Source organism: Notamacropus eugenii, chromosome 1 (assembly GCF_028372415.1).
Source record: "Notamacropus eugenii isolate mMacEug1 chromosome 1, mMacEug1.pri_v2, whole genome shotgun sequence".
NCBI lineage: Eukaryota > Metazoa > Chordata > Mammalia > Diprotodontia > Macropodidae > Notamacropus > Notamacropus eugenii.
Window position 1 is genome coordinate 87281437 of NC_092872.1, and position 12444 is coordinate 87293880.

The 12444-nt window shown below is 43.0% G+C and overlaps 1 protein-coding gene across 2 annotated transcripts in view; it reads left to right on the plus strand.

Moving 5' to 3' along the window:
• Positions 1–1326: 1326 nt before the first annotated feature.
• Positions 1327–12444, plus strand: part of ABAT (4-aminobutyrate aminotransferase) — a 120624-nt gene continuing 109506 nt past the window's right edge. Inside the window, exon 1 of one of the 2 annotated variants that reach the window (XM_072608681.1) lies at positions 1327–1563. The gene's annotated coding sequence lies outside the window, so the exon portion shown is untranslated. The remainder of the gene's footprint in view (positions 1564–12444) is intronic. The other variant, XM_072608691.1, reaches the window with a different exon arrangement.

Consider the following 12444-nt stretch of genomic DNA (forward strand, 5'->3'; position numbering starts at 1 on the left):
ATGAGAGGAAACCTTTGTTTAGAACTTAGGTTAAAGTTAGCAACTTTGGGTTGCTGAGGAGCTCTACCCCTACCTCCTTCTAAATTAATGGCTAGAGCACTCAACCCAAGTCAAGAAGACATAGGTCCAAATCCTGCCTCAAATTGGTGATAGGGAACTGGAGAGTTAGAGTAGGTCTAAATGTGGGTGTCCTCTACATAGAGATGATAATTGAATTCATGAGAGCTGGTGAGATGATCAAGGGAGGCCCACTGTAGGTTGAGCCTTATACACTTAATAGCTGTGTGATACTGGGTGAGTCAATGCCTCAGTTTCCTTGATCCATGAACTGTTGGATTTGAATGCCACTAAGATTTCTTCCATGTCTAAATCTATGATCCAACGTCCCTACCATTCCACAACTGAGGGCCATGATTCCTTAGGCAATACAAAAGGAAGGAAAGGTGAGATGGAGCCTGACTTGGAGAGGGAGGTAGGGATGAAGCTAGAATAAGCAGCAGTTTGACCCTTTGAGTGAGGAGTGGGGAGAGAAAACAATGAATGAGAGTCTGACCTAAGGATGGGAAGGGGATGTGGGGGTGCACCAAGCTTAAGTATGACTTACATACAAGCAGGGGTAGAAGAAACCAGGAAACAACAGATTAGACTCTGCTGGCCATATTTTAAGGAGGGAGGAGAGGAAGGGTGTAAGGGGGAAAACGGAGGGGGTGAGGCGAGGTAGCATGCATTGTACACTTGAAAGTCTGATGGATTTAGAATGGAAGGACTTGAATTCAAACATATCTGACCTTGGCAAGCCACTTCTCTGGGTTCATTTCTTCACTTGTAAAGAGGTTAGAAGACTGAATGTTCTATTGTTGTATGTATTGGTGGGGGTGAGGGGATGGGATGGGAGGGGTGACGGACTAGAGGCTGACTTATAATTTAGGGACTATAGAGGCGGGGGTGGGGTGGGGAGAAAGATAGCCAGAGTCTGACTAGGGTTGTGTTTCTCCTTCATTCGCTAAGAGGATTCTCTCTCAAAGATGAAAGCAGACTGAGTAGGGTGGGATATGGCTGGAGGCAGGGAGGGGCGACAGTGACATGGTGGGGGTGGGGGGAGTAGAAAGAAAAACTGGCTGAAACCTAGCAGGATAGGGCAGAGGGCAGGTGGGACCTGTGTAGAGACTGAGCCAGCAGGGGTCGGGGGGAATTTACATCCTAATCCCTCAATCCAATTCCCAACTCCCTAGCTCCATGGCCCCCAGGATGAACACTGCCCCACAGCCTCCCCGGCCGGAGGCTGGACCTTGCCCCCAGGTTAGCTCCCCCAGCATCCTCCTCCTTCTCGCCCCTCCCCCTGGGGGGCGGTGGCCCATTCTGTCCCTGTTCATTGGCTGTGGCCGGAGTGTGTTTTGGAGCCGGGGTAGTGATTGGCCGGGGCGGCGCGGCAGAGCCGGGGAGCGAAGCAACCGGGACAGACTGGTGGGAGAGCAGCCCTGAACGCTTGGTCTCGAGGAAGACCTGAGCGTATCGAGCCTTTCTGAGCCGTCCAGACGACGCTGAGAGCCGCCTGAGCGCGTGGTGAGTGAGGGGCCCGAAGGATCGCGGCCCCCGAAGGGGGGCTGGGTGGAGAGCGGGGTTAAGGTTACAGGGAGAGGATCAGGATCCACCCTGATGGAAGATTTGAGTGTCCCCCCCCTTTCCCATCCCCGCGGCCAAGACGCGATCTTTGCCTGTGGTGTGAACCCCAGAGGTTCAAGATTTGAATGTCCACGAGATAGCCCACCCCACCCCCAGGCCCAGAGAAAATATGAAGTAACCCTCCCAGAGCTCAGATTGAATCTCCAGAGGAAAAATAGGATGTTCCCTCTGGGAGGTCAGAGTCACCGTCCCGTCCCCCTCCCCCCCCAACACACACACACACACACACACACACACACACACACACACACATTATATACACACACACGCACGCACGCGCACACACTCATGGTGAAGACCCTTCTCAAATCAGACACATATACTCCTAGAAAGGAGAGACAGGAGATCAGGGTCATCACAGATGAGAGGTTAGAACATCTCTCAGAAACTGGTAACCACCTCTTAGACTGTGTTGGAGACACAATGGGAGATTTGAGTGCTCACCCTTAGACGCAAGTTCAGGATGCCCTATATTTGAAGAAAAATTTTGAGCTACCCATCCCCAGAAGGAAGAAATCAAGACATTGTTTTTGCCCCAAGAATGGAAATCAGTGTTCTCTTTCAAAGATGGAGACTTACATGTCTCTTAATTGACATCCTGCCTTAGATATGGGATTAAAGTCCTTCCACCTTAGAGAAGGGGCCAGGTTCTCTCTCTCTCTCTCTCTCACTCTCTCTCAGAAAAGACCCCTTCCAAAATGGCATACTGACCCCTAATAAGTGAGGGACAGGTTATCTTAACTCCTCTGGGGAAAATGATGTTCCTTAAAATTTAATCTCAGTTTGCTTCCTGAGACTGCCCATGATCTTCCCTCTGGTGATAGATTTGTAGTGATAAATTTGGTGCTTGACATTCTAGCAGAAGAATTAGCCCCAGTAAAGTAGAAAAGTAGAGTCTAGTAGAGGTCCCCAGGTGTTTTTCCCAATGGAGAAATGCTGGGTTAATTCTTGCCGCTTTCAAGAGTAGAGCTGACATGTTTGATTATGGGAGAGTCCAGTTTTGGCCAAGGCCTCTGACGTGACTCCATTTCCATCTGGTGCTTTTGCTAGGGTCTGACTGGGAAACCTGATGTCGGTGGGCATGACAGCGGCCCTGCAGCAGAACAGAAACAGTACCCAGATGAAAGTAGGCAGTTTCTTAGCAGGAGCTGCAACTGGCAGAGAGGTCAGGCAAGAAAGAAGGGAGGAAAGAAAAGATTTCTAGAGCTACCTTCCCCAAGATAGGGGAGAAAAATCTTGTCTGTATTTTCAAAACAATTCAAGCCTAGGAGGAGTGAATCCTAGGAGGTAGGTCTCTCCAGGGGGCCTGAGAAAATACCTTCTTGATAAGTGCAAGTGATGGTCCTGAAGTCTGTTATTCTTGTTCCCCAGAATTCTCCCCTCCTCCCCCAGTGGCATGACTATATCTTTCCCAGAGGTAAATATAAAAGCAGTACCTCTGTCCTCCCTTATCCTGATCTCCTAACTCCAACTTCCCCACAGAAATCTTCCTACTCAGCACTTTTTCCCCCCAGGGAAGAGAAAAAAAAAGTAATCTTAACTTTGGAACTTCCCAAACCACTCCCAATTCTTTTCAGGATCTATAGATGCAAGTCATACAAAGGGCCTGTATTTTCATGGCATTCCGTTGCCTGTCTCCATGACTTTGGCCAGATGGTTCCTTTTGCAATCCCTCCTGACCTCTGACCTTGTATCCCTGACTCCCTTCTGGGAGCACAACTCCAATGCTGCATCCTACGGGAGGTCTTTTCTGGACACCCCCTCCCACCAGTGGATATCAGTATCTTCTCCTTCTTAAAATAATTTTGTATGTGATTTGTATTTACTTGTGAACATGTTGTATTCTTCAGCAGCCCTCCAACTCCCCTTTACTAGAATAAGCTTCTTAAGGACTGGGACTATAGAGCTTTTTAGGTGGTTTTGGAGGGTTTTTTGCTTTTGCTTTTTTGTTTCCTGGTATCCCCTGCCTTTTATATAATATATACTCAATAAATATGAACTGAATCGAATTCAACTGAGGGGGAAAAACAGGCTCAGTAATGAAATAATTCTGAACAGTCGGAGGTTTCTTTAAGGAGCCTTGGTATGGGATTCTCTTGTCAGCAGAGAGATGTGGTCATTTTGACCTAGAGCAGAGAGCAAAGTTCAAGGGTAAGATAAGAAGTCTGAGGAGTTCAGAGACCAGCCTCCTACAGCTGCCTACAACTTGTTTTGTTGGGTTTCAGTTTTTCTACAAAAGCTCCTTAAATCTGCTGATTGACCTAAATTATAACTGCTGAACTCCAAGTCAAGACAGTGATTCACTCCTTGAAAGCAGAGACTAGAGTGATCTCAGGAAGTGAGAGCTGGAAGGGAATTTATACATCATCTACTTATGCAACCCCTCATTTTATAAAGGGAAAACTGAGGCTCAAAGAGGGTAAGTTACTTGGACTTTTGACCTAGAGCCTGGAGCCAAGTTCAAGAATAAGATTAGGAATGTGCAGGGTTCAGAGATTCACCTTCTCCATCTAGAAAGGTCACCTGTTGAGTGTGTAGCAAAACTAGAATTGGAACCCAGGTCTCCTGATTCTTCCTAATGCTGCTGCTTGGGAGAATCTAGAATCTTGGTCTCTATAGCAACTCTCAAGTAGTACCGTTCTATTCTTCCAAGTCTGAAGAATATATGTGACACTCTCATGCCTTTTGATATGCCAGAAGCCAATATGATCTTTTGAATGAAACCTAAGGGAAGATAAAGAGTGTTGCCTGGATTTGCCTCAGACCTTTGGTCTTCTTGTTTTCATTTCATTAGAATCCTGTTGATCTAAGTTTGTATTCTATCTTTGTTGCACAATGGACTTAGGCTATCACTATTTTCTAGGCCTCTCTATATCACCCCAAAGGCACCCAGCACTGGGACTGTGTACACACATGGATGCCAAAGAAATGCTGTTGACTGGCTGAGTATAAGGAGTTTCATGAGTCTGACTTATTCCCTCAGTACCCATTTTCACAAGGAATGACTACACCACCATTCAGGGTTTAGGTCAGAGTACCTGGGGCAATGTAAGCAAGGATCAAAGGATGATGGATTTAAAGTTGGACTAGAGACTATCTAGTCCAATCCTCTCTTTTTTCTAGGTGAATAAGTGAAACTCAGAGAAAAGTGTTTTGCCCAAGGTCACATAGGCAATGAGAGGAAGAGCTGGTAACCAAACTCAGGCCTTCTAGGTCCAAATCCAGGGCTCTTTCCACAGCAGTTCCCTGAGCTGGGGCAGATGCTCATCATCTAGAGAAAATACAAGTTGTCTTCTCCTGGAGAATTTGTGGCCTTAGAGGGGCTGAATGAGTTTGAGCTCAGTCACTTCCTCACATATTGGTAATGTGCTGTTTTGTCATCCTGGGTATGGGAATCTACCTATCACTCAAGGGCTTCTGAAAAGATTTCACTGAAAGGGTAGCTAAAACCTCTGTAGTCTTTCCACTATTAATGCTTCCTTTCCCTGGGCACCTGCCTGCCCTACTTCCAGGAAGGGATAGAAAAGGGAAAGAAAGCTTAGTGAGCAGAAGCCTTCTATTCTGGTAGCCTTGAAAGACCAGTTCAGCTGGCTGGATCAAGCCCCTGCCCATTCTAGCCAAGGAACGAGAGGTTGATCCCTGCGCATTCAGGCCATTGTGTGCTGCTGATTTCATTTCAGAGCCATACTCAGAGTATTTGTCACTTTGGAGCCCAGCCCATGTCCCTGAGGGACAGACATGCTAGAAGCAAATGACCCCAAAAAACTCCATTTTCTTCCGATTCAAGGCAGTGATTTGTATCCAGGCTAGAAGAAGCATGCTTATGGATTAGGAATACAGGACCGGGACAGGATGCTGGGGTGAGCAGAGTTCTGGCCACAGTTGAGATAACATGGAGTGTGGAGGGGAATCTAGCTACGGATGTTTTCTCCTAGCTGTTGCTGATGACTCCTATAGACCTGAAAGGGACAAAGATGTAGGGGAAGGGTCAGCAGGCCATTTCTTGCTCTGAATGAGAGGAAGTATGGACTTGAAGTCAGGAAGGGTCTATAAGTTCACACTCCCTCTATATACATGCACAAACATACTTACTGCCTATGTGACCCTGGGTAAATCCTTTACCCTCTCTGTGCCTCAGTTTCCTCATTTGCAAAAGGAGAAGGTTGGACTTAATGATCACTAAGGTCCCTTCTAACTCTAATTCTATAAGTAACACCTTTCTATTAGTATCTAATAGCTGACATTTGCAGTGAGTGTAATTCAAGGTTTGCAAAAGTATTTTGCACCCTTGAGATAGTACTATCTTGATTTAAATCTGGCAAGAACCTTTGAAGTCATTTAGTATCACCCACACCTCCTTTTTGAAAAAAAAGAAAAGAAAAAAGATAAAGAACTTGAGACCCTTCAAGGTGAAGCAACTTGTTCCCAAGTTTCACATAGGTAGTACGTAGCAGAGACAGTGTTAGAACACAGGATCTCCAACTCCAAATCTGGTTCATTTTTCACTGTACTCCTATACCTGGAATGCATTCCCTTTGTTTGTTGGGGGGAGGGGGGCTGAGTTTTTCATTTTTATTTTGTAAATAGTATTTTATTTTTCCCAATTACATGTAATGATAGTTTTCAACATTCATTTTTTTATATGATTTTGAGTTACAAAGTTTTCCTCTCTCCCAGCCCCCTCCCCAAGATGACAAGCAAGCTGATATAGGTTGTACCATCAATTGTATTCCCTTCTTACTGCAACTTATAGTCTGTCCTTTTAAGATTTAACTCAAGTACTATCTCTCTGAGCCCATGCCTGATCTCCAAGTGCTAGTGTCCTAGCTCTCAAACTACCCTGTATTTAACCAATACAAAATAAACAAATATACTTGTTTTCTTCATTTTATACTTATGACACTGTATATGTGTATGTATGTGTATATGAGTTCACAACTCCCCCCACACTTACTACCTATACTTTCATGTGTATATACACACATACACATGTATTATATACGTATATACACATATGTGTGCAGACATGTTTGTGCTCATGTATACACATACATATATACACATATGCATCACATGTACTTGTCTCCTCCATTAGAATGTTAAACTCATTGCGAGTAGAGATTGTTTTATCCTTTGAAGTACTTGGCATTAATAAATACCCATTGGTTGGTTGATTGATTATCAAGGCCCTGAAGCCCCTAGAGAGTGGTGGCCTTGTCTACAGTGACCATAGCTATTTTTGGGGAGTAAGTCTGTAGGAGCTAAATGCAGTCAGTCCTCAGGGTCCATGTATCAATATAGCTAATTTTTGTTGTTGTTAAGTCATTTTCAGCCATGTCCAACTCTTTATGGCACCATTTTTGAGTTTCTTGGCAGAGATTCTGAAGTAGTTTCCCATTTTCTTCTCCAGCTTATTTTACAGATGAGGAACTGTGGGAAACAGGGGTAAGTGACTTGCCCAAAGTCACACAGCTAGTAAGTGTCTGAGGCTGGATTTGAATTCGTGAAAATGGGTCTTCCTGATTCCAAGTCCAGTGCTCTATCCACAGTTCCACCTAACTACTACAATAGTTAATAGGAATTCTGAAAAAACCAAATGGCTTCTCTAAATCTTTATCTGGAGTACAGTTTTCCCATCCAATCCCAGTTTGAGCCACTGACCCAGGGCATGTTTTTTTTTTTAAACTGCACTCATTCTTGAAAAGTAGCTCAGTATTGAAATATCTCTGGAGTTTCTATTTGAATTAGTTTCCCATGGGCCTCTTATTTCTCTGTCTCTGCCAGAAACTTGTTTTGGGAAAAGACAAACTTCTAGTTTACCCCATTCCCTTCGATGATCATAGCAATTAAAAAAACCAAACATTTATTAATTATCTACTGTGTACCAGCCATCATGCCAAGTGCTTTACAAATATTATCTCCTTTGATCCTCACAACAACCCCGGGAGATAGATGCTATTATTATTCCCGTTTTACAGTTGAGGAAATTGAGGCAGACAAAGATGAAATGACTTGCCCAGGGTCACAAAACTAATAAGTGTCAGGAAGTAGGCTAATTACTAGTCAGTCAGTAAAACACTTATTAAGTACCTACTATGTGCCAGGCACTGTGCTAAACACTAGTGATACAAATATTAAAAAAAGAAAGTCTCTGATTTCAAAAAGTTTATAATCTAACAGGGGAAAACAATAAACAAAAGGAAGCTGAAAAACCTAAGGGGAGAAGGTGCCTGGCTTGGAGGCATTGATGGAGAAGTCCAAGGAAGTCCAGTAGAGTACATCCAGGTGGAAGAGGAAAAGATGGCTGGCTTGTGCTCCCTCCTTAAAGGGAGATTTTGGAGTTTGTGGCTCCACCCTCCAGATCAGAAGGACAGAGGGTGCTGAGGAGTGATTAGATCCTGCAGGATGATGGCATTTCCAGTGATAAGGTCCTGGAGCATGATGACAACAGAGATGGCGAAAGAATGTCCAGTAGAGTGCAGCCAGGTGGGAAATTAATGGTAGAACTGAAGAGAAGGTAATGGACAGGTACCCCCAAAGGCTTTTTCCACCTCACTGCCCAAAACATCGCTATGGAATCTAGGAATTTCATAAATAACACCATAGCTAGAAGAAAGCTTTAAAGGCTTGAAAGGAACTTAGAAACACTTAATCCAGTCCCTTCATTTTTCAGACAAGTAAAAGAAGACTGAAAGAAATTAAGTGACTTGCCCAAGGTAAGGTGACAGAAAGAAGCCAGGTTTACTGACTCCTTGTCCCACAATGTAAGTCACTCTCCTTCTCATCTGACAAGCATTTTGTTTCAGATTTAGGAAGCTAGTACCATGTAGTGGAAAGAGCGTTGGTGTGTTCAAGACCTAGATCTGATGATTTCTGATCATGTGATTTTGATGACTCCATGTAACCCTTTCTGGGCCTTTGTGGACTCAGTAAAAAGTGGAAGAGAAATACTTGATCTACCTGTGAGAAAAGAGCTTTTTAAACTATGAAGCAGTATGTAAATGTGGGTTATCTTTAGATTTGTAACAAAGGATTTCTAGTCTAATGCCTGTGAATGCTGGACAGGTCCCAATGATCAATGCCTTTGCATCTGACCACAAAATTCTGGTGGCTTTTTACAATACTTTTGGGAAGATATTTGTACAAGCCAAGTTCGCAGTTACAGGAGGTTTTCCAGCAGGAAATCTTGGGCAGTGACTGAGGAGGTAAAGAAATATGTCTTCGGGGCCTTCAATTCTCTGTGATAGTAACCAGCTCCTCTTACCACAACCTGCCCTATGTGAAAGTGCAAGAGGAAAGAGGAAAGGAAAAGTTGATTAAGTACCATTCTACCAAGCATTTTAGTAGAGAGGTACTATTATGGGAGGTACTATTATGATCTCCATTTTATAGTTGAGGAAACTGAGGCAAGGAGCAGTTAAGTGTCACACAGCCTCAAACACAAATGTCTGAGAGTACAAATTTGAACTCAGGTCTTCCTGGCTCCATGCCTTGTGCTCTTTCCACTGTGCCACCTGGCTGCCTCTGAGCTATAATTAATGGGTTTTTTTTTCTTTTTCAGTACAATAATAGGATTGAGAATTGAGAGAGACTTCAGTAGTCATAGGTCCAAACCCCTCATTTTACAGAAAATGTAAGTGACTTTCTCAAGGTCATACAGATTGTAAGTAGCAGAACCAAATTCTAAACTCCTATTCTGTTGCTTCAAATTTAATGTTCTCCCTGTTGCCTCCTACTCATGGAAGGAAGGAAAGAATTTGAAGGGGATAGGGGGAGAGGACCAAGAACTAGAGAACTTTTCTTGAGGCTTAACTCCTTTTCCTAATTGACATATGTCTTTCTGAGAAGTCATTGTAGAGATGTTTGTGTTTTCCTTGATTTGAGTCTAATGACCTTTCTGAACTTTTAACTTCTACCCTTTACTGGAACTCTCTATGGTATAAATGTCTGTCATGCACCTAATTATTGCTTCATTATCATAATTCCCCCTCTTATTAACCACTGTAATATTGTTCAGTGCTGTTCAAAAAATAATTCTGCAATGGCTTCTTGGGTTTGTCCTCCTTGGAAGTCAATTAATGATTGAGGTCTGATTGGACTGGTGTTCAAGACCCATGGCACTTAACTAAGGCCAATATCTATAGGGTATCTAAGAGCCTGCCATCACTGCCTGAAGCTCCCTTTTAGTAGACTAGTAAATACCTTGAGGAAAGGGATTTTCATTCTTGTACCCTTCATATCTTGTATAGAGTTGGCACTTAATAAATGCTTGTTGAATTTGGATTGTTAATTTTAGTTTAGTCTTTCTTTTTGAATCTCAAAGTATTCTATTTTCCCCTTCACGAAATGTTCTCCCATTTTCTCTCCATTTCTCTGAAACCCGTCCATTCAGGTTCCTCCTCCATGTATTCTTTACTGAACAACCCAACCCATTGGTAAACTCTACCATATTGTGTCTGTGCTACTCTCTGGGCCATTGTTAGGTAGTGAAAGTAGAACTTATTTGAAGTCAAAGAACCTAGCTTTCTTACTTGCTACGTCTGTGTCTTGGGCAAGTCATTTCCCTTCTCAGGGCTTCAGTTTCCCAGTGCATAAAAGAAATAGGTGGAACTGAATGATCTCTAAGGCCTCTCTAGCTTTTAATCCTTATTTTCCACTGCCTTCTATTATTATCTTTTACTGTGTTTTTCTTGCTTTTCCCAACTATCCTATAAGACCTTTGAGGGAAGAAGACTTTGTCTTATAATAATTGCTCATTAAATAACTGTTGTTTCTGAAGGCAGCTATTAAAATACAAGTGCTTTCTAGACAGCATAACCCATGAACATCATTATCAGATGGACAATGTGGAGAAAGAGAGCTGGTCTCTGCATCAGAGGAGACCTGAGATCAAGTCTCATCTCTGATAGATACAGACTATGTGACTCTGAACTAAGTCATTTAACCTCCTCAATGACTCTAAGTTGCAGAATAATTTGCTGTAATAGAGGGACTTTCATCCCTGGGAGTTTTCTATCCTGATCAAATCACAGGTCTCTGTCAGTCCTCACCCTGAAGAAGAAAAACAACCCTTAATTAAGCTTCGTTTATCAGTTCCTTTAGCAAAGAGCAAAATCCTGAGGAAGGTTACAAAGGTTTCTCATTGGGAGCCAGAGTAATAATATGAGTGCCTGGGTGCCTGAGAGGCCTAGTCATAAGGTTTAGAGAGGATCCAGAAAGGTACAAGGTGAATGCAGACTTAAGTTCATCTATAAGAATCCTAGACTGATGGGGCTGGAAGGGCACTTAGATTAAACCCACATCTCTTCCAAACCCCATTATTTTGCAGATGAGGAAGGTAAGGCTGGGATAAAAGAAACTACCCAGTAAGTTAACCACATGACATGGGGAAAAGAGGCTTGAATGTGATGTCAAAACTGACAACACTCACTGGTGATCTTAGGCAAAGCATTTTAACACTCTGGGCCACGTTTTGCTCAGCTGCAAAATGAGAGTTTTTGCATTTTGAACTGGATGGAATTCTTAACTTGGGGTCCATGGGTCGATTTCAAGGGATCTGTGACTTGGATGGAAGTAATACATATTTTCCTTTAACTACAATCTAACTGAAATTTAGCATTTCCTTCAGTTATTTAACACTGAGAGGGGGACCAAAGGCTTCATTGAATTAGGTCCCTAATATAAACAAGATTAAGCACTCCTGAATCAAGATGATCTCCAAGGTTCTGTCCAACTCCAAAGCCTGTGACCTTGTAAACTCAGGCTCCTGACTCTTGGTAAAATGTGCTTCCGACCATACCATACTGTTCTTCTGGCCGCCATGGCAGTAGCTTTTTCCTGTAGACTCCTGAATATCTTCATTCCTCAGCAAGGAAAAAAAAAAACTATAATACTTATTCCATTTCACCTAGTGTTAAGGAATCTTTATAGAAAAGTTTTTTTTTCCTGTCCTGAGCTATTAATGACAAATGCATACTTGAACTCTAAGCAATGAAGCAGTGTCTTAGGCAAACAGAGTTCTAGTCTCCTAACAGAAGACTTCTAAAAATCTATTTTCTCTATGGAAACTCTGCTTACTGGCTAGTGTTTGGGGAGGGGAGGGTTGGTACAGACTATGATTTAGTTGGTTCAGGGAACTCCTACTGAGGAAATTCTATCCACTAAAGCAGAATGGCAATGCTTGTGAAATGCTTAATCTTGGAGAGCTGCCTGGGCCATTGAGAAGTCAATTGACTCAGTCAGGGTCACACAGCCAGTAGGTGTCAAAGGCAGAATTTTAACCCAGGACTTTCTATAAGGGGGCTCCCTATCCTATATGCTTCATTAGGACTGCAAAAAAGATACTTTTACCAGATTAATTGCATGCATTGAAAGTGAACTTCTTTGATTACTGCTGTGGCCCTCAGCTCTCAATAGGTCTCCCAATTTCAAATCCCCAGCCCTAACTTTGCAAGAGGTCCTTTCAAGGGGCAAAGCTGAAAATTAGCAAGCACGAGAAGCATTTGTGCAGATGAATGATTGCGTTATTCCCTAGATTGTACACTGGGAACAGCTGGCACTTTTGCTTCAGGGCCTGAAACACAATCTTAGATAGAGTTGAAGCTGGTCCCATAAAATTGTTTGGTTACCATGTACTTGGCTCAGAAAAGTGGAAGGTCAATAAATTATATAAGATACTGTCTTGGTGGTAAATAAGACTCCAAGCCTTCCTTCTGTACTAGGCCAGGAACAGTGTTTTCAGTTACTCTGTCAAAGTTTGGG